This window comes from Miniopterus schreibersii (genome assembly GCF_964146895.1).
Source record: "Miniopterus schreibersii genome assembly, chromosome: X".
Classification (NCBI taxonomy): domain Eukaryota; kingdom Metazoa; phylum Chordata; class Mammalia; order Chiroptera; family Miniopteridae; genus Miniopterus; species Miniopterus schreibersii.
Window position 1 is genome coordinate 53,645,895 of NC_138104.1, and position 23,326 is coordinate 53,669,220.

A 23,326-nucleotide genomic window follows, 5' to 3' on the forward strand; every position below is an offset into this window, starting at 1 on the left:
AATGTAATCTCCCATCTGGTTGGCTGCCTGTTTGTTTTGTTGTCAGTTCCTTTTGCTGTGCAGAAGCTTTCTATTTGATATAGTCCCATTCATTTATTTTTGCCTTTCCTTCCCTTGCCTTTGGGGTCAAGTTCATAAAATGTTCTCTACCACCAAGGTCCATAAGTTTGGTACCTATGTTTTATTCTATTTAACTTATTGTTTCAGGTCTCACATTTAGGTACTTAATCTATTTTGAATTCACTTTTGTACATGAGGACAAACTGTAATCAAGTTTGATTCTTTTGCATGTGGCTTTCCAGTTTTCCCAGCAATGTTTATTGAAGAGACTATCTTTACTCCATTTTGTGTTTCTGTCTCCTTTGTCAAAAATTATCTGCCCATGTACATGTGGTTTTATATCTGGGCTCTCTATCTGTTCCACTGATCTGTGTATCTGTTTCTGTGCCAATACCATGCTGTTTTGATTATCGTAGGTCTGTAGTGTGATACCTCCAGTTTTGTCCTTTTTTTCAGCATTACTTTAGCTATTCGAGTTCTTTTGTGTTTCCATGCAAATTTGATGATTTCTTGTTCTATTTCTTTAAAAAATGACATTAGTATTTAGATGGGGATTGCATTTAATCTGTATATTGTTTGGATAATATGATCATTTTAACTATGTTAACTCTTCCAATCCATGAACATGGGATATTTTTCCATTTTGTTGTGTCTTTTTCAATCTCTTAATAATGCTTTGTAATTTTCCGTATGTAGGTCTATCATAGTCTTTGTAAAGTTTATGCCTATGCATTTTATTATTTTGGTTGCAATTGCAAAAGGAATTATTTTTTGAATTTTCTTTTCTGAACTTTTGTTGTTAGTATACAGGAAGGAAATGGATTTTTGTACATTGATTTTGTATCTTGCAACTTTACTGTATTTGTTTATGGTTTCTAGTAGTTTTTTGGTGGAACCTTTGGGTTTTCTATATAAAGAATCATGTTATCTGCAAAAAATGACAGTTTTACATCTTCCTTCCCAATTTGAATGCTTTTTATTTCTTTATCTGGCCGACTTCCAGAACTATGTTGAATAAGAGTGGTAAGAGAGTATAACCTTGTTTTGTTCCTGATCCTGGAGAAAAAGCTATCAGTTTTTGACCATTGAGTATGATACTAGCTGAGGGTTCATCATATATGGCCTTTATTATATTAAGACACTTTCCTTCTATTCTTATTTTATTGTTTTAATCATAAGTAGATGTTTTATCAAATGCTTTTTCTGAATCTATTGATAAAATCATATGATTTTTATCCTTTCTTTTGTTAATGTGGTGAATTACATTGATTGATTTACATATGTTGAACCATCCTTGTTCCCATGGAGTGAAACCCACTTGATCATGATGTATTATTTTTTTGATGTACTGCTATATTCGATTTCCTAGTATTTTGTTTAGGATTTTTGCATCTGTATTCAGCAGATATATTGGTCTTTTTTTTTGTTATCCTTGCCAGGTTTTGGTATCAGGTTTTTATTGGCCTCATAAAATGTGTTAGGAAGTTCTGTCTCTTCAGTTTTTTGGAAGAGTTTGAGGATAGGTTTTAACTCTTCTTTAGATGTTTGGTAGAATTCACTGGTGAAGCCATCAGGTCCTGGACATTTGGTTTTTGGTATGTTTTTTATGGTTGTTTCAATTTCCTCACTGCTGATCAGTCTATTTAGATTTTCCAATTCTTCGTGATTTAGTCTAGGAAGGTTACATATTTCTGGGAACTTATCCGTTTCTTCTAGGTTATTAAATTTCGTGGCAATAGTCTTTCATAATATTCTGGTATGATCCTTTACATATCTGTGATGTCTGTGGTGACTTCTCTATAATTTCTGATTTTGTTTATATGGGTCTTTTCCTTTTTTTACTTAGTGAGTCTAGCCAGAGGATTGTCAATTGCAGTAATATTTTCAAATAATTAAGTCTTTGTTTTATTAATTTTTTGTATAGACTTTTTCTTCTCTATTTTGCTCAATTCTGCTCCAATTTTTATGATTTCCTTTCTTCTGCTGACTTTGGTTTTTTTTTTGTTTTTCTTTTTCTAGTTTTTTAAGATGTGAAGTTAGGTTGTTTACTTGGGATTTCTCTTGTTTCTTGAGATAGACCTGTAGTGATATAAACTTTGCTCTTATTACTGCTTTGCTGCATCCCAGAAGCTTTGATGTGTTGTATTATAATGATCATTTGCCTTTATAGATCGTTGATCTTGTCTTCATTTCTTCTTTGAGATGAAATATTCTAGAAATGAACATTTCTAGATGAAAAGTTCTAGAAATGTGAATGATGTCCATTTGGTCTAGCATTTCATTTAAGGACAATATTTCTTTACTGATTTTTCTGTTTGGTTGATCTGTCTAGAGCTGTCAATGGAGCATTTAGGTTCCCAACTATGATTGTGTTTTGATCGGTTTCTCTCTTTAGTTCTGTGAGTAGTTGCTTTATACATTTCAATGCTCCCAGGTTGGGTGCATATATATTAAGAAGTGTTAACTTTTTTTTAATGTAGTGTCCCCTTTATCATTATAAAGTGTCCATCTTTGTCTCTTGTTATCTTTGTTGTCTTGAAATCTACTTTGTCAGATATAAGTATGGCTACACCTGCTTTTAAGTGTATGTTATTTGCTTGGAAAATCATTTTCCACTCTTTTACTTTGAAACTACCTTTGTTTTTGCAGCTTAGATGTGTCTCCTGTAGGCAACATATGGTTGGATTCTGTCTTTTGATTCACTCCGCTACTCTGTGCTTGTTTATTGGTGAATTCAGACCATTTACATTTAGAGTGATTATTGATGTATGTGGATTTCCTATAGCCATTTTATCTTTTGTTTTCTGGTAGCTCTGTGCCTCCATTGGCTCTTTTACTTTGTACTTCTGTTGTTGTTTTTGTTTGCTGGTGTTTAATACTTCTTTCCTTTGTGACCTTTCTTTTTAAGCTATCTGTCTTGGTTTGGGGATTTTTGAGTGTGGTTACCATGTTTATAAAAAAATAAAGTTGCATATATACAATAGTTTTTTTTCTTTCAATTGCATCTGATGGTCATCCTCCGTTGCTGCTTCAGACCTTTACCCCTTCCCCTTTTATGTTTGTGTTGTCACAAATTATTCCTGTTTATGCTCTAATTTTTTTGGTGATCTTACTCATAGTGTTATGACCTTTTGCTCTTTGTTTCAGGTCGAATAACTCCCTTGAGTATTTCCTGCCATGGAGGTTTTCTAGTGATAAATTCTCTCAGCTTCTATATCTTTGGGAAACTATTTCTTCTTCATATATAAAGGGTAATTTTGCTCGATAAATTATTTGTGGCTGGTAATTTCTCTCCTTCAGATGTTTGAATATTTGGTTCCATACTCTTCTGTCTTGTAGAGTTTCTGCTGAGAAGTCAGATGAAATTTTGATGAGTTTTCCTTTGCAGAGCACTTACTTTTCCCTGTCTGCTTTGAGAATTTATTCTTTGTAATTAATTTTTGATAGTTTTAATACAATGTGCCTTGGGGAGTGCCTCTTTTGGTTGAGGTAACTAGATGTTCTATTTGCTTCTTGGATTTGAGGATCTAGTTATTTCCATAAGTTTGAGAAGTTCTCATCCACTGTGTGTTTAAATAGTCTCTCAGTTCCCTTGTCTCTCTCTTCATTAGGAATGCCTATAATTCTAATATAGCTTATTCTGATGGAGTCAAATAATTATTGTACAGCTTTTTCATTTTTCTTTACTCTCAGGACTCTCTCTTCTTCCCTCTGCATCATTTCAAGATTCCAATCTTCAATATCAGTAATTCTTTCCTCCACCTGGTTGGCTGTTTTCTATGCTCAGTAGCTCATTCCTAATTTCCTTAATTGCATGCTTCATTTCCAGTATTTCTGTTGGCTCTTTTTTTATTATTATTGTTTTGGAATCCCTATTTTTTTTTTAAATTTATCTTTATTGTTGAAAGTATTACAGGTGTCCCATTTTTCCCTCCAATTGACCCCCTTGACCTCGCTCCTACCCCCTCCCCAGGCCTTCACCCCATTATTGACTGTGTCCATGGGTTATGCATATATGGATATAACTTCTTTGGTTAATCTCTTCCCACCCTCCAGTCCCCTTCCCTTTTTCCTCTGAAATTTGATTGTCTGTTACATGCATCAATGTCTCTGGATCTATTTAGTTCATCAGATTCTTTTGTTCATTAGCTTCTTCTTAAAGAAAACCCTTCAACATTTCCTGTAGTGCTGGTCTGGTGGTGATGAACTCCATTAATTTTTTCTTATCTGTGAAGCTCTTTATCTGACCTTCAGTTCTAAATGATAGCTTTGCTGGGTACAGCAATCTTGGTGGTAGGTCCTTGTTTTTCATCACTTTGAATATTTCTTGCCACTCCCTTCTGGCCTGCAATTTTCTGTTGAGAAATCAGCTGACAGTCATATAGGTGCTCCCCTGTAGGTAACTGCTTTTCTCCTGCTGCTTTTAAGATTCTCTCTTTGTCTTTAACCTTTGGCATTTTGATTATGATGTGTCTTGCTGTGGGCCTCTTTGGGTTCCTCTTGTTTGAGACCCTCTGTGCTTCCTTGACTTGTCAATCTATTTTTCTTCTCCCCAGGTAGGGGAAGTTTTCTGTAATTACTTTTTCAAATAGGTTTTCAATTTATTGCTCTCTTTCTTCTCCTTCTTTCACCTCAATAATATGAATGTTGGGCCTCTTAAAGTTGTCCCAGAGGCTCCTTATACTATCTTCACATTTCTGGATTTTTTTTCCTTTTTGCTCTTCTGGTTGGTTGTTTTTTGTTTCCTCATGTTCCAAATTGCTGATTTCATTCTCAGCGTCCTCTACTCTACTGTTGATTTCCTGTAAATTATTCTTTATTTCAGTTCATGTAGCCTTCATTTCAAATTGGCACTTTATTATGTCATCGATTTTCTCAGTTGTTTTTGTAACACTCTTACTATTATGGTTGAGCATCCTTATAAACAGAATTCTGAACTCTGTATCTGTGAGCTTGCTTGGTTCTATTTCATTTAGTTCTTCTTTTAGAGATTTCTTCTGTTATTTCCTTTGTGACATGTTTCTTTGCTTCCCCATTTTGGCTGCATCCAGATGTTTGTTTCTATGTATTAGATAGAGCTGCTATGTCTCCTGGAATTTGTAGAGTGGCTTTGTGTAGTAGGTGTTAGGATCCAGTGCCTCAGCCTCCCCAGTCACTTGAGCTTCGCCTTCTAGGTGCTCCCCTGTGTGGGCTGTGTGCACAGTCTTGTTGTAGTTGAGCCTTGGTTGCTGTTGGCTTCACTGGGAGGAATTGTCCCCCAGGCCAATGAATTGTGAGGACCAGCTGCAACTACAAAGAGCTGCTGTGCTGGAGACACCCCTATGGAGCAGTGTTTACTTCAATGAAGCTTTGGTGTTCACCACGTGCGCCTCTTGAGTGTGTCACTCGTGGATGTGGTAGAGTTGTAATCTAGCATGGTCAAGTCTTACCACCAGGTGCAGCGTCTCTGGGGCCTCCTGGGAGGTGCAAAGTCAGCCTGTTCCAATGCCTTGCCCAGGGTCACCCAGCATGAGCTACACAGCAAACTGTAGTTGGCTGCTACTTGTGCAGGGCTTGGCGTTGTCCAAGAGCTATGAACCAATACAGACTGCCACTAGTGCCAAGCCTAGGGCCACTTATCAAGATGTATGGGGCATGCTGTTGCTTGTTTGAGAGATTTTAGGAAAGTCCTAAGCATAAGGCTTGAGAGGCCACTTGCATAGAAAAGCCACTGGAAATGGCTTGGATGAGCTTGCAGGTAAGGAGGGACAGGCCCTCCGGGAATCACCGGGAGCGGTGAAAGGTGTGAGTCTGGTGCTTGCAATTCAAATATGATGCCTGCCTTCTGGGTGTTTAGGGACAATGGCCTCTGCCAGCTCTTCTGCCTGGGAGAAAGCTGCTCCTCCACTGCTCACCCCAATTTCAGGCAAGTTAGTTCCTCCCTGAGTGTCCCAGATTCCTTTCAAGCTGCTGCCTGGCACTGGAACTCAGAAGGAGCATGTCTGAGTCCTTGTATGGGCCTTTTAAGAGGAACTGCCTGGCACTCCCACACCCTCCGGGACCCTCAGCGACAGTCCTCACTGCTTTTCACAGCCCAAAGTTGTGGGGATTTCTTTTCCTGACCCTGGAGCCCTGGGCTGGGGCTCTTGATGTGGGGCTGGGACCCCTTCACTCTTCCAGGAAACCTCCACTGCTGAGATATCCATCCTAGGTTTAAATCACTCACAGGCACAGGGTGTGGACCCATGGCCATGTCTCTGAGATTCGGCCCCGATCCACCTGCATCTCTGCCCCTCCTACCAGTCTCGATGCTTCTCAGTTCCCTGGTTGTAGAGCTTCTGTTCAGCCAGATTTCGGAGGTTCTGAGTGATGGTGGTTCTGTATTTTAGTTGTAATTTTGATGTGGTTGCAGGAGGCAGCGGGTATATCTGTTACCTACACCACCATCTTTTTTCCTCTGTTGATTGGTTCTTTTTTAAAGTTTCAATCTCTTTCATTAAGTACTTATTTTGCACATTGATTTGTTTTCTCAGTGAATTGAATTGCTTGTCTGTATTTTCTGGCATCTCGTTAAGTATTTTCAGAACTGCAATCTTGAAATCTCTATCATTTATATCACATATTTCCATGCGTTCCAGCTTGCTTTCAGGGGAATTTTTCAATTGCTTTCTGATTATTCTCATTACCGTGGTTGTTTGTGGTATATGCTCCTCTCCTTCATCTAAGCATAAATGTCCTTTCTATAGCAGCATTGTCTGACAATCTATGATTTTCCAGTAGATCGTGCTGAATTGCAAGATTTTTTAACTTTGTGATCTCCCAGGCTTGGCTTTCATGGGCTTCCATAGAACAGTACAGCCTCTCTACTTGGATGTTGGGTTTCTTTTGCCCTCATCGTAATGGTGACGCTGACCTCCTTGGGGTCCAACCCCAAGCACCAAACCCAAGGATCAATCACAGAGGGAAACAGTGGTTTTACACTCATAGCTTTTGGTTTATAGGTAAAATGTTCCTTGACCCAACTCCAAGGGCATTGGGAAGTGGGTTTTGGTAGCTCAAGGGATGGCTGGGCTCTGTGGTTCTATTTCTTTTTCAAAAACAACCAGGCTTGACAGTGGTAGTGCAAAGCACTACCCTGCACTCTGTCAAGTGTCTGCTGACTCAGTTACTGTTCACTCTGTTCACCCTGCTGGCCTGCCCTAGCAGCTGTCTGTTCCTCCTTGTCATCTGCAGGAATCACCTACTACTGTCAGTTTCCTCCTTTTCCTGGCCAGGCCCTGAGCATTCAGCTGCAGGGCTGTGTCTGGGAGCCATTCTCACCTCCCTTCTCACCTCCTTGCTCATTCCCAGTTGCCCACCTTTTGATGTTTCAGTGTGGGTATCTCTCAGGCATGTCTCTGTGTTGACTCAGTTTCAACAGTTTTATAGTTGGTTAATTTGTTGAAATTTCAGGGGGAGAAGCCAAGGGTATCTTTCATGCCACCATTGCTCTGACATCACTCTATCAATTCAGCCAATACAGTTTTAATATCTCTTATGTCATTCTGAATTTCCTTCATTGTTTCCATATCTTTTCTCACACTGTTCAGCTCCTTAAAATCATTATTTAAAACTCTATATCTGATAGATTGCCTATCTCCATTTTATTTATCTCTTCTGAAGAATTATCTTTTTCTTTCATTTAGGGCTTATTTTGTTTGTTTGTTTGTTTTTTGTTGGTTTTTTTTTGGTCTCCCAATTTTGGCTTCCTGTTTGGGTTTGTTTCTATGAATTAGGTAGATCTTTTAGGACTCCCAGTCTTTTTGGATGGTCTCTAGTGCAGGTCAATGTCAAACACTTTTTGTGACTTACCTTGAGTACCCTGTTTGGAGCTCTCAGTGAACCACAGCTTGTGGCTCCGTCTGCTGGGGCTGGGTGTGTTTGGAAAGAACCAAGTGTCCCAGTTTCTCTGGAGATGTAAACGCAGGTGGTCTAACTCCCAATACGTGGCTATACCACCGTGAGGGTCGAGAGACACTTTAGTTCAATGAGACCGAGCCAATAATTCAAGTTTCAAGAAGGAAGACAGAGACAAACATAAAACAAATCACACAGGGTTTATTTACCAGTTCCCAATGGTTCTTGGCACCAGCAGGCCACCCGCAGGATCTGCTGAAAGACACACACGAGGTCTGGGGGTGCGGCCGCGACGGCGTCGGTCACTGCAGCCCTCTGAAAGTTGTCCTAGAGAGGTGCAGGGCAGAGCAAGGCAGGATCAGCTTTCCCGGAGCTGGGGATGAAGTCTGTGGAGGGCAGACAAGCATCCAAGGATGTGGCCGAAAAGCCCCTGCTTTTAACAGTTTAGTTGAAGGTGTGGTGCGTCTTCAGTGTGTCTTATCAGGGTCCTACAGAGCGCGGGCCTGCTTGGAAGCCAGGGCTACAAAGTGTTAATCTTATCGTGGCACGCAGGCATCACAGTTACACTCAGTCACACAAAATGAAGTTACTTATTTCAAATCTAATACACACATCAAACTTATATTCCTGACTCAAATACACACACAAATCTATTTCTATAACACCAAGCTGTGCACCAAGGTCTGCATTTCCTAGCCCCAAGTCCAGAAGCAAATTAGGCAAACACTCAGTCCTTCTAGAGATCCACCTTTGCTTACAGGCTGATTGTGTCTTAATGAACCTCAAGCTGTAGACCACAGCAAGGTGTAAAAAGCACACAGTGGGGTAAGAAGTTTTCCAACAGGGTGGGGCAATTGCTTCCCTTCTTGGCCCAAAGTTGCTTGAGTGGTAAAGGTCTGCCTGAGAAAGACGTCCTCTGCAGTATGGGGAAATGACTCAGCACAGGAATTTGAGCTTTATCCCCAGAGCCCATAACCCTTGATTCTCCTCATACAGCTATAGTTCACTCTGCCCTTCTTTTGCCGTAGCCCAAGTTAAGTGGCTGCACACAAAATTTTGTGCATTGTCCCTTTAACAGGGTCCCTGCATTCCCAGCCTTCTCTCCCAGTCTTGATGTGGTTCTACCCTTGTCCTTGGTTATGAGGGCTCTTTCCAAATATTCTTCAGATGATTATACAGGATGGTTTTTCTATATTTTAGTTATAATTCCACTTTGGTCGTGGGAAAGTGTCAGTGTAGCTTCCACTTAATCCGACACCATCTTGGAATCTCTGTACAGGTGTGTGTGTGTGTGTGTGTGTGTGTGTGTGTGTGTTTTGTTTTTTGGGGTTTTGTGTGTGTGTGTGTTTTTTTGCCACAGTATAAAGTGCTATTTTCCCATCAAATCAGAGTAATAATTTATAGGTGGTATTTTGTTTAAAATCCATTGATATTAATCCATAAATAAGCTGATTTATTTTTAATGGAGAACAAATTCATCTGTTACTTTGCTCGGCCCACTCCTATTGTAAGTCTACACAGAGAAAGGGGCAGCAGTCTAGGAGGATTTCCTGCAGTAGCCTGTTTTCCCAAGAAAGCCCTAGGGATGAAACAATCTGAGTCATGATCCAACTCACAGTGCCATTATGTTGTAGGCCATTTTATCAGTGTGGTCAGACAAAACCTGTGTTCAGCAACTGGACTTGGGTTCAGAAACATCAGTACTTGGATTCTGGCAAGTTAGTAATTCAGAGCCAAGACTCCAACTATAAGAGAACATTTATTTGTTAAATCACACCGGTAGAAAAAGTAATTCCTCCCTTTGTCAATTTTTAATGGGATTATTAGCTTGTTTGGTGTTCAATTGTATGAATTCTTCATATATTTTGGAAATTAATCTCTTATCAAATGTATCAGTGAATATGTTCTCCCGTTCAGAGGGCTGTCTTTTCATCTGTTGATGGTTTCCTTTGCTGTGTAAAAACTTTTTAGTTTGATGTAGTCTCATTTGTTTATTTTTTTCTTTTGTTTGCCTTGCTTGAGGAGAGATCAGAAAAAATATTGTTACAAAAGAATGTCTGAGATCTTATTGCCTATGTTTTTTCTATAATTGTTAAGGTTTTCAGTCTAACATTTAAGTCTTTAATCCAATTTGGGTTTATGTTTGTGTATGGCATAAGAAGGTTGTTTAGCTTAATATTTTTGCACAGATTTTTACAGTATTCTTAACACCATTTATTTACTAGACTATCTTTACCTCGTTGTGTGTTCTTGCCTCCTATGTCAGGTGTTAATTGACCATATAGGTGTGTATTGTTCCATTGATCTATATGTGTGTTTTTTACTCCAGTACCATGCTGTTTTGATTGTTATGGCCCTGTAGTATAATTTTATACCAGGTAGCCTGAGTCCTCCATCTTTGTTCTTCTTTCTCGAGAAAGCTGTGACTATTCAGGGTCTTATGTGGTTAATTTTTAGAATATTTGTCCTAGTTCTGCGAAATACGCCATTGGTATCTTGATAGGAATTGCACTGAATCTACAGATTTCTTTGGGTATTATGAATATTTTAATGATATTCATTCTTATGCATTAACATGGTATGTTATTCCACTTATTTGTGTATTTTTCAATTTCTTCAGTGTCTTATGATTTTTTGAGTACAAATCTTTTACATACTTGGTTAAATTTATCCTGAGGTATTTTATTCTTTTTTAAGCAATGGTGAAGGATTGTTTTCTTAGTCCCCCTTCCTCATAGTTCATTATTTGTGTGTAAAAATGCAACTGGTTTCTGGATATTAATTTTATATCCTGCTATTTTACTGAATTCATTGATCAGTTCTAGTAGTTTTTTGGTGGAATCTTTATAGTATTCTATATACAGTATCATGTCATCTGCAAATAATGCATTTTACTTCTTCCTTTCCAAATTGGATGCCTTTTATTTCTTCTTTTTGCATGATCCTGTGGCTAAGACTTCTGTTACTATATTGAGTAAGAGTAGTCAAAGTGGATATCCCTGTTTTGTTCTGTATCTTAAGGGAAACACTTGTAGTTTTTGCCCTTTGAATATGATGCTGACTGTGGGTTTTTCATATATGGTCTTCATTACTTTGAGGTATGTTCCCTCTAGTCCCACTTTGCTGAGAATTTTTATAACTTGGTGCTTGATTTTGTCAAATGCTTTCTCCATTTATTGGAATGACCGTGTGTTTTTTATCTTTCATTTTGTTTATATGGTATATTATGTTTATAGATTTGTGAATATTATAACAAACTTGTATCAACAGATTAAATTCCACTTGATCATGGTGTATGATCTTTTTAATATATTGCTGGATTTGATTTGCTATTTTGTCGAAGGTTTTAGCATCTGTGTTCATCAGGTATATTGGCTTGTAATTTTCTTTCTTTGTAGTGTCTATCTGATTTTGGAATTAGGGTAATGCTGGCCTTGTAAAATTAACTAGGGAGTCTTAATTGATCTTGAATTTTTTGAAATAGTTCAAGGATGGGTGTTAGTTGTTTTTTTAAAGTTATGTAAAATTCACCTGTGAAGCCATCTGGTCCAGGATCTTTGTCTGTTGGGAGTTTTTTAAAATTTTTATTACTGCTTCAATTTCATTAGTTGTAATTTGTCTGTCATATTCTCTCATTCTTCCTGATTTAGTTTTGCAAGATTCTATGTTTCTCAAAATTTATCCATTTTGTGCAGAGTGTCTAATTTGTTGACATATAGTTGTTCATAATATTTTTTTACAATCCCTTGTATTTACTTGGTGTCAGTTGTTACTTCTCTTTTTTCATTTCTGATGTTATTGATTTGGTCCTCTCTCTTTTTTCTTGAGGAGTCTTGTGAAAGGATTGTTAACCTTTTTATCTTTTCAAATAATCACATTTTGGTTTCATTGATCTTTTGCATAGTTTTTTGGACTATTTCATTTATTTCTGTTCTAATTTTTGTTATTTCCATCCTCTAATCACTTTGGGCTTTGTTTGTTGTTCTTTTTTTAAGTTGCTTTAAGTGTAAAGTTTAGATGGTTTATTTGAGATTTTCTTGTTTCTTGAGATAGGATTGTAATTTTATGACTTTCCCTCGAAAGACTGCTTGTGCTGTGTTTCACAGATTTGGGGTTTTTGTGTTCTTATTTTTATTCATTTCAAATTATCTTTTGATTTATTTCCTTGATATTATTTTTAAACAATTCCCTGTTTAGTAGCATGTTATTTAGCTTCCATGTCTTTGTATGTTTTTCAGTTTTCTTCCTTTGACTGATTTCTAGTTTCAAACAATTATGGTCAGAGGAGATGCTTGGTGTAAATTCAATCCTTTTGAATTTATTCAGGCTTATCAGATTTCCTAGCATGTTGTCTATCTTAGAGAATGTTCCATATGCACTTGAAAAAAATGTATATTTTACTGCTTTGGAATAAAATATTCCATAAATATCAATTAAATCCATCTGATTCAAAGTGTTACTTAAGGTAACTGTTGCTTTTTTTGTTTTTTGTCATCAGTTGTTACTGATATCAAATGGCATGTTAAAATTCACTATAATTACTGTATTACTGTCCATCTCTCCCTTAAAGTCCATCAAGATTTCCTTTATATATTTATGTTCTCCTATGATGGGTGCATAAATGTTTACAAAGGCTATATCCTTTTTGGGGGGTTGTTTCCTTTATCATTATGTAGTGTCCTTTTTGTCTCTTATGATAGCCTTTGTTTTAACATCTATTTTGTTGTAAGTATTGTTACACAGTTTTTAAAATTTTTAATTTTCATGAAATAATTTTTTCATCCTTTTACTTCCAGTCTGTGAGTATCTTTTGTTCTGAGGTGGGTCTCTTGTAGACAGCACATATATTGATCTTGTTTTCTTATTTATTCAGCTACCTTATGTCTTTTGATTGGAGCATTTAAGCCATTTAAATGTAAAGTGATTATTAATAGGTATGTTTATATTGCCATTTTATTAGTTTAACTATGTTCCTCTTTTTCTTCATCTTCCTCTTAAAACAGGCCCTTTAGCATTTCTCATAATACTGGTTTGGTGGTAAAAAAAAAAAACACGGAAACACAAAAATGTAAAAAAAACCAAAACACTTCTTTAGGTTTTTTCTTGTCTTGGAAACTCTATTTGCCCTTCAATTTCAAATAATAGCCTTGCTGGGTAAAGTAGTCTTGGTTGTAGGTCTTTGCTTTACATCACTTTCAATATTCCATGCCAATCTCTTTTGGTCTGAAATGTTCCCTTAAGAAATCAGTTGACATTCTTATGGGAGCTTCCTTGTAGGTAACTAACTGCCTATCTCTTGCTGCTTTTAAGATTCCCTCCTTTTCTTTAATATTTACTATTTTGATTATGTGTTTTGGTGTGGGCCTCTTTGGGTCCAACTTGGTTGGGACTCTGTTCTTGTTTGACTTGTGTGAATTTTCTTCAACAGGGAGGGGAGATTTTCACTCGTTATTTCTTCAAATACATTCTCTATAACTTTCTCTCTTCTCCTTCTAGTACCCTTATGATGCAGAGATTGTTACACTTCATGTTGCCCCAAATGTCCCTTAAAGTATCCTCATTTTTTTCAATTATTTTTTCTTTTGCTGCTCTAATTAGGTGCTTTTTTCCTACCTTGTCTTCCAAATTGCTAATTTGATCCTCTGCTTCATCCAACCTACTATTTATTCTTTCCAGTGTATTCATTTTGGATAGTTTATTGTTTATTTCTGACTGTTCCTTTTTTATGGTTTTTATCTTCTTTTTCATTCTGTTGAGAATCCCTATAACCATTACTTTTAACTCTACATCTCATATACTTCTTGCCTCCATTTAATTTAGGTCTTTTTCTGAAGAATTCTCTGGTTGGTTCATTTGGGGCTTCTCTCTGTCTCTCCATTTTAGCTATCACCTTGTGTTTGCTTGTATGCATTAGGTAGATCTACTATGACTCTTTTTTTTTTAAATGTTTCTTTATTGATTTCAGAGAGAGGAAAGGAGATGGAGAGAGAGAGAGATAGAAACATCAATGATGAGAGTCATTGATTGGCTGCAGCCCGCAAACCTGGGCATGTTCCCTGACCAGGAATCAAACCCTGATCGCCTGGATCCTAGGTCGACACTCAACCACTGAGCCAGGCCCGGCTGGGCTCTACTATGACTCTTAGTCTTGGTAAGATGGTCTTATATAGTAGGTGTCCTGTGGGACCAGTGTTGCAGTCTCTTTTATCATCTGAGCTCAGTGTTCTAGCAATATCCCTTGTGTGGGTTATTTGGGTCCCCTGTTGTAATTGAGACTTGATTGATATTGGCCAGTTTGTGAATGTAATTGACCCTCTGGCTGTGTGACAGTGAGGCCCAACCTAGATGATGTAGTGCAAGCTGCTGTGCAGGTGCAAACCACATGAAGCAGAATTTGCCTCAACAATGTTTGGTGCCTGCCAAGATCTCCCTTTGGATATGCTGTTTGTGAAGCTCATTGTACCTTGCTCTGTAGTTGTTTGAAGCAGGACACTGGGTGTGTTTGTTCTAGGACTTTTGGTAGGTACTCTGGTGCAGGCCAATGTCAAATGCTCCCTGTGACTGGCCCTGGGCAACTTGTTTGGAGCTATCAGCGACTGACAGTTTTTAGCTGCCTCTACTGGGCCTGGGTGCATGCAAGAAGGGCCAAAATGCATTCCAAGGCTGGCTTTTACCACTACCAGGCCAGGGGGGGCAGATCAGAAAAAGTTCAAAGGTACCCAGAAATCTGCCTCAGTATGCCTCCATCTGCCAGCTGTGACCTTCATATATTATTAAGGCTCCCATGGTGGCCTCATCCAAGGATGAGCCTGGAGGATGCAGTCAGTGAGTGGGTGAGTCCACCCATCTGCTAGTCCCATTTTCTCCAACTGCCTGAGTGAGTGCAGTCTGGCTTCCTCTTGACATAGCCAGCTCCCACTGTGTCTTTTTCAATTTCTCTTAATAATGTTTTGCAAAAGAAAAAAATATTTTTAATTTCTGTTTCTGAATTTTCACTGTTAGTATATAAAAATGCAAATTTTTTTGGTGGAGTCTTTAAGATTTTCTATATCATATCACCTGCAAAAAGTAACACTTTTACTCTTTATTTACAATTTGAATGCTTTTTATTTCTTTCTCTTACCTGATTACTCTGGCTAAGACTTCCAGTACTATGCTGATCTTAGAAAAAGGCTTTCAGTTTTTCACCATTGAGTATGAAATTAACTGAGAGTCTGTCATATATGGCCTTTATTATGTTGAGGTACTTTTGTTCTATACCCATTTCATTGAGTGTTTTAATAAATGGATGTTGTATCTTATCAAATGCTTTTATTCCTCTACTGATAAGATCATATAATTTTGTATCCAAGATAGTGGCAGATTGAGTGGAAGCTACACTGACACTCTCCCAGGACCAGTCTGGATTTAAAATTAAAACATAGAAAAATCATCCTGAAAATCAACTGAAGACTAGCTGGAGAACACCCTCAAAAACAAGGAGGAAAAGTGGAGACCACATAGAGGGCTGGCTGGGCTCCCACAGGGAACAGCTGAAGGTCCAGAGGGATATCTAAGCTGTGAGGGTTCCTACTGAGGACTCTGGGGCCTAAACCATAGGTTGGGCTTCCCAGCCAAGAGCACAAGAACTTAAAAGGTGCCCACATAACATCTGGCTGTGAAAAGCAGCAAGGTTTCTGTCTGCCAGGGAGAGACGACTGGAATTGCAGGCATCCTATTAAGAGGCTACACACAAAGTTTCCTGTGCAGCCACTCACATTGGGCTATGGCAGAGGGGGAGTGGAGTGGACTGGAGCTGTATGGGGAGACTTTGGGGTTGTGTGATCTGGAGAGTGAGATCAGGCGGTGCCAATCTGGGCTTCTGTGCCAAGTCATTCCTCCAGACTGTGGCGGACACCTTTCTTGGGTGGCCAATTTTCAGCTTTTACCTGATGGGGGAAGCAATTGCTCCACCCTGCTGAAAAGCCTCTCATCCAGCCCAAAGAAGTTTCTACAGCCTGAGGCTTGTTAAGAGACTGATAACAACCAGCTGCCCCACCCTCTGGAGCTTCTACAGTCTGAGTCTCATTAAGAGAATCAGACTAATCAGTCTGAAGGCAGAGGCAGACCTCAGGGTGCTTTGAGTCTTTGCCTGATCTGTTTTAGGAACAGGGCCTTAGAAAATCAGACTTGTGTGCATCTTGGTCTGTCCAAATGCACCTAGCCCCAGCAGAGGAGATCTCAAGCCTAGGGTTGTTGATAGCTCCCAACAGGGTACTCAGGGCCAGTCATAAACTGCGCTTGATATTGGCCTGTACCAGAGACCCTACAAAAAGTTTGAGAGTCATAGCAGATCTGCCTAATACATAGAAAGAAACCCAAAAAAGTAGCCAAAATGGGGAGACCAAAAAGCAAGACACAAATAAAAGGACAAGAGAAGTCTCCAGAGAAAGAGCTAAATGAAATGGAGATAAGCAATCTATCAGATATAGAGTTCAGAATACTGATTGTAAGGATGGTCAACAAAATGAAAAAAGATATGGAAACTATGAAAAATTACCAGTCATAAATGAAGAATGACATAGCATAAATAAAGAATACATTGGAAGGAATAAACATCAAATTAAAAGAAGCTGAGGATCATCAGTGTATTAGAAGACAGCGTAGAAAAAAAATCACTCAATCAGAGATCCCAAAATAAAAAACAATTAAAAAACAGGAGGGTGGTCTAAGGGAGCTGTGGGACAGCATAAAATGTAACAATATTCACATTATAGGAGTGCCAGAGGAGGTCAAAAGTAAGCAGGGGATAGAGAACCTATTTGATGAATAATGGCAGAAAACTTCCCTAACATGGACAAGGAAAAGGTCACACAAGTTCAGGAGGCACAGAGAGTCCCAAGCAAGATGAAGCCCACATTGAGACATATCATAATTAAAATGCCAAGAATTCAAGACGAAGAGAGAATCTTAAAGGAAGCTAGAGAAAAAGAACCTGTCACCTACAAAGGAGCCCCCATGAGGCTGTCAGGTGACTTCTCGTCAGAAAAACTACAGGCCAGAAGAGAATGGTATGAAGTATTCAAGGTAATGCAAAACAAGTATCTGAAACCAGGACTAATCTATCCAGCAAGATTATCAATCAAGCTGGATGGTGAAATAAAGAGCTTCCCAGACAAAAAAAGGCTAAAGAAGTTTATCACTAGAAAACCAGCATTACAGGAAATGTTAAAGGGACTGCAACAATTAGTAGAAATAAAGAGAATGAGAAACATAGGCATAAAGAAATAACATGGCAGTATATAAGGATCTTTCAATAATAACCTTAAATGTAAATTGATTAAATACCCAATAAAAAGACATAGGGTGGCTGAATGGATAAGAAAACATGACCCAAATATATGCTGTCTACAAGAGACCCACCTTAGAACAAAAGACTCACACAGAATGAGAGTGAAGGGATGGAAAAAAATTTCCCATGCAAATGGAAATGAAAAATATCTGGGGTATCAATACTCATATCAGACAAAATAGACTTCAAAATGAAGACCATAATGAGAGACAGGAAAGGTCATTACATAATACTAAAGGTATCAATCTAACTAGAGGATATAACCCTGATAAACATATATGCACCCAATATTGGAGCACCTAAATTTATAAAAAAAACTTCTAGAGGACTTTAAGGGAAAGATCGACAGCAATACAATCATACTAAGGGAATTTAACACCCCACTGACTTTACTGGATAGGTCTTCCAGACAAAAAAATCAACAAAGAAACAGTGACCCTAAATGACATACCAGATCAGATGGATTTAATGGACATTTACAGAATATTCTGCCCTAAAGCTGCAGAATATACATTCTTCTCAAGTGTACACAGGCCATTCTAAAAGATAGACCACATGGTAGGACAAAAAACAAGTCTCTACAAGTTCAAGATGATTGAAATCATATCAAATATCTTTACGGACCACAGTGGCATGAAATCAGAAATCAGCTAAAATTGAAAAACTAAAAAACATTCAAACACATGGACGCTAAAAGCCATGTTTTTATTTATTTATTTTATTTATTTATTTATTTTAAATAATTTTTATTTTTGTTTAAAGTATTACAGATGTCCCTTTTTCTCCCCAATGACCCTTTCCCCCCCATTCCTTCCCCCTCCTCAGTCACTCTCCCCACCATTGTCCGTGTCCTTGGGTTGTGCATATATGCATATAAATTCTTTGGTTACTCTCTCTCCCTCCACCCCCTCTCCCCCTTCCCTCTGACATTTCATCAGTCTCAACTACGCTTCCATGTCATTGAATCTATTCTGCTTCTCAGTTTATTAAGTTCTTTAGATTCCACTTATAAGCGAGATCATGTGATATTTTTCTTTCGCTGCCTGGCTTATTTCACTTAGCATAATATTCTCCAGGACCATCCATACTGTCCCAAAGGCTACGAGATTCTTCTTCTTTACAGCTGCGTAGTATTCCATGGTGTATATGTCCCACAGCCTTTTAATCCACTCATCTACTGATGGGCACTTGGGCTGTTTCCAGATCCTAGCTATTGTAAACTGTGCTGCTATGAACATTGGGGTGCATATATCATTTCTGATGAATGTTTCAGGATTCTTAGGATACATTTATAGGAGTGGAATCACTGGGTCAAACGGCAGCTCCATTTCTAATTTTTTGAGGAACTTCCATACTGTTTTCCATAGTGGCTGCACCAGTCTGCATTCCCACCAGCAGTGTCCTAGGGTTCCCCTTTCTCCACACCCTCACCAGTACATGTTGTTTGTTGATTTGTTGATGGCTGCCGTTCTGACAGGTGTGAAGTGATACCTCATTGTGGTTTTAATTTGCATCTCTCTGATGATTAGCGACGTCGAGCATTTTCTCATGTGTCTCTTGGCCATCTGTATGTCCTCTTTGGAGAAGTGTCTATTTAAGTCCTTTGCCCATTTCTTAATTGGGTTGTTTGTCTTTCTCTTGCTGAGTGCTATGAGTTCTTTGTACACTTTGGAAATTAGCCCCTTATCAGATTCATCCTTGGCAAATATGTTTTCCCAGACCATGGGGTTCCTTTGTATTTTGAGGCTGTTTTCTTTTGCTGTGCAGAAGCTTTTTAGTTTGATGTAGTCCCATATTTTTTCCTTTGTTTCTCTTGCCCTAGGAGTTGTATCAGTGAAAAGTCCACCACATGGGATGTCTGTGACTTTACTGCCTATGTTTTCTTCCAGGATTTTTATGGTTTGGTGACTTATATTTAAGTCTTTTATCCATTTTGAGTTTATTTTTGTGTATGGTGAAAGTTGGTGGTCTAGTTTCATTCTCTTGCATGTATCTGTCCAATTTTCCCAGCACCACTTATTGAAGAGACTGTCCTTACTCCATTGGATACTCTTGCCTCCTTTGTCAAATATTAACTGACCATAATGGCGTGGGTCTATTTCTGAGGTCTCTATTCTGTTCCATTGATCTATATGCCTGTTGTTGTACCAATACCAGGCCGTTTTGATTACAGTGGCTTTGTAATACAGTTTGAAGCCTGGTAATGTGATCCCTCCCACTCTGTTCTTTTTTCTCAAATGGCTGCAGCTATTCGGGGTCTTTTTTGGTTCCATATAAATTTTCAAAATGTTTGTTCTAGGTCTGTGAAATATGCTGTTGGTATTTTCATAGGAATTGCATTAAATTTATAAATTGCTTTGGGCAGTATAGACATTTTAATGATATTAATTCTTCCAATCCATGAGCATGGTATCTTCTTCCACTTGTTTAAATCTTCCTCTATTTCTTTTTTCAGTGTCACGTAGTTTTCTGAGTACAGGTCTTTTACATCCTTGGTTAAGTTTATTCCTAGCTATCTTATTGTTTTAGTTGCAATGGTAAACGGTATTGCTTTTTTAGTTTCTCTCTCTGAAAGTTCATTGTTGGTGTATAAGAATGCCACTGATTTCCAGATATTGATTTTGTATCCAGCTACCTTGCCAAATTCATTTATCAAATCTAGTAGTACTTTGATGGTTTTTAAACAATGAGTGAGTTACCAAAGCGATCGAGAAAGAAATAAAAAACTTCCTTGAAACAAATGCAAATGAACACACAACAACTCCAAATCTATGGGACACAATGAAAGCAGTCCTGAGAGGGAAGCTCATAGCACTACAAGCCCACCTTAAAAAAAGAAGAAAAAGAAAAACTTCTAACCCTACAACTTAAAAACTTAGAAAGAGAACAATAAGAAAAGCCCAGAATAAGTAAAAAGAAAGAAATAATAAAGGTCAGAGCAGAAATTAATGACATAGAGAATAAAAAAACGGTACAAAAAAAAAAATCAATGAAACCAAGAGCTGGTTCTTTGAAAAGATAAACAAGATTGATAAATCTTTAGCCAGACTCATTAGGAAACAAAGAGAGAGGGCCCAAATAAACAAAATCAGAAACAAAAGAGGTGAAATAACAACTGAATCAATAGAAATACAAAGGATTGTAAGAAAATACTATGAACAACTATATGCCACCAAGCTGGACAATCTGGATGAAATGGATAAATTCCTAGAAAAATACAACCTTCCAAAACTCAGTCAGGAAGAGTCAGAAACCCAAATAGGCTGATAACTGCTGATGAAGTTGAAGCGGTAATCAAAGGGCTCACGGAACACAAAAGCCCTGGCCTGGATGGCTTCACAGGGGAGCTTTACCAAACATTCAAAGAATTAACACCTATCCTCCTCAAACTATTTCAAAAAATCCAAGAGGAAGGAGCACTTCCAAACTCTTTTATGAAGCCAACATTAGCTTAATTCCAAAACCAAACAACTACACTACAAAGAAAGAGAATTACAGACCAATATCCCTGATGAACATAGATGCTAAAATCCTCAACAGAATATTAGGAAATCAGATCCAGCAATGTCAAGAACCAGCCTGAAAGATGAACAAACCTGAGTTTGAGTGGTGGGAATTAGAGACAAACACAGTTATGGGATCAGGAGGGCTGCCCTCCAATGAGGTGCAGCCTCAAATGGCTTCAACACCTTTATTATATAGTGAGTAACAAACAACTGGTAAGGAAGTGAGGGTGATACAAAGTAGTTCTTCCCAGGCTGCACAAACACACTTTCAGCGTAAACATCCTGCCTCCTGCATGAGCTCAGACCTTTGTAACTATCTTAATTTTGGCTCCCCACAGGAACCTGCGGGGAGGGTTGAGTCCTTGGCTCCAGAGCCTCAGGCTACGTGGACCATGTCCAGACACGTAGTGGGCTCTCAATATCAAGGGTCATTGTGGGGAGGGTTGAGTCCCTGACTCCAGACCCTCAGGTGGTGTGGACCATGTCCAGACACATCACTGGCTCCCAACACAGCAATATATTAAAAAGATCATACACAATGACCAAGTAGGATTTATTCCAGGGATGCAAGGCTGGTACAATATTCACAAATCAATAAATGTGACACATCACACAAACAAATTGAAAGACAAAAATCACATGATCATATCAATAAATGCAGAGAAAGCATTTGATAAAATCCAACACCCATTTTTGATAAAAACCCTCAGCAAAGTGGGAATAGAGGGAGCATACCTAAACATAATAAAGGCCATATATGACAAGCCTATAGCTAACATCATACTCAATAGGAAAAAACCAAATGCATTTCCCCTAAGAACTGGAACAAGACAAAGGTATTCATTTTCACCACTCTTACGAAGCATAGTACTGGAAATCCTAGACACAGTGATCAGACAAGAAGAAACCATAAAAGGCATCCAAATTGGAAAGGTGGAAATAGAACTGTCATTATTTGCAGATGACATGATACTATACCTAAAAAATCCTGAAGACTCCACCAAAAAACTACTAAATTTAATAAATGAATTCAGCAAGGTAGCAGGATACAAAATTAACACCCAGAAATAGATGGCATTTTTATACACCAATAATGAACTCTCAGAAAGAGAAACTAAAAAAAATCCTATTTACCATTGCAACTTAAAAAATAAGATACCTAGGATTAAACTTAACTAAAGATGTAAAAGACCTTTACTTGGAAAACTACAGGATACTGAAAAAAAGAAATAGAGGAAGATATAAATAAATAGAAAAATATATCATGTTCATGGATTGGAAGAATTGACATCATTAAAATGTCCATATTACCCATAGCAATCTATAAATTCAATGCAATCCCTATTAAAATACTAACAGCATAATTCACAGATATAGAACAAACACTTCAAAAATGTATATGGAACAACAAAACACCCTGAATAGCCACAGCAATCTTGAGAATGAAGAACAAATCAGAGGGATCACAATACCAGAATTTAAGTTATACTACAGAGCACCTGTAATCAAAACAGCCTGGTAAAGGCACAAAAACAGATATATGGATCAGTGGAATAGAACAGGGAACCCAGAAGTTCACCCATGCCATTATGATCAATTAATATATGACAAAGGAGGCAAGAACATACAATGGAGTAAAGACAGTCTCTTCAACAAATGGTGTTGGGAAAATTGGACAGGTACATGCAAAAAAATGAAACTAGACCACCAACTTTCACCATACACAAAAGTAAATGCAAAATGGATAAAAGACTTAAATGTAAGACATGAAACCATAAAAATCCTAGAGGAAAACATAGGCAGCAAAATCTCAGACATCTCTCATAGCAACATGTTTGCTGATACATCTCCTAGGGCAAGAGAAACTAAGGAGAAAATAAAGAAATGGGACATCTCAATAAAAGCTTCTGCACAGCAAAAGAAACCATCAATAAAATGAAAAGGAAGCCCACTGTAAGGGAGAAAATATCTGTCAATGACACATCGGATACAGGGTTAATATCCAAAATATATAGGGACTTGTACAACTTAATGAAAGGAAGTCAAACAACCCAATTAAGAAATGGGCAAAGGACCTAAATAGACACTTCTCCAAAGGGGATATACGAATGGCTAAGAGACTTATGAAAAAATGCTCAAAGTCACTAATCATCAGAGAGATGCAAATTAACACCACAATGAGATATCACTTTACACCTGTCAGAATGGCTACCATCAATAAATCAATGAACTACAAGTGCTGGTGAGGGTATGGAGGAAGGGGAACCTTAGTACACTGCTGATGGGAATGCAGACTGGTGCAGCAACTATGGAAAACAATATGGAGTTTCCTCAAAAGTTTAAAAATTGGCCTGCCATTTGACCCAGTGATCTCAGTTCTTGGAATATATCATAAGAAACCCCAAACACCAATCACAATGAACTTATGCACCCCTATGTTCATAACAGCACAATTTACAATAGCTAAGATCTGGAAACAGCCCAAGTGCCCATCAGTATGTGGGACATTCACACCATGGAATACTATGCAACTGTAAAAATGAAGGATCTTTTA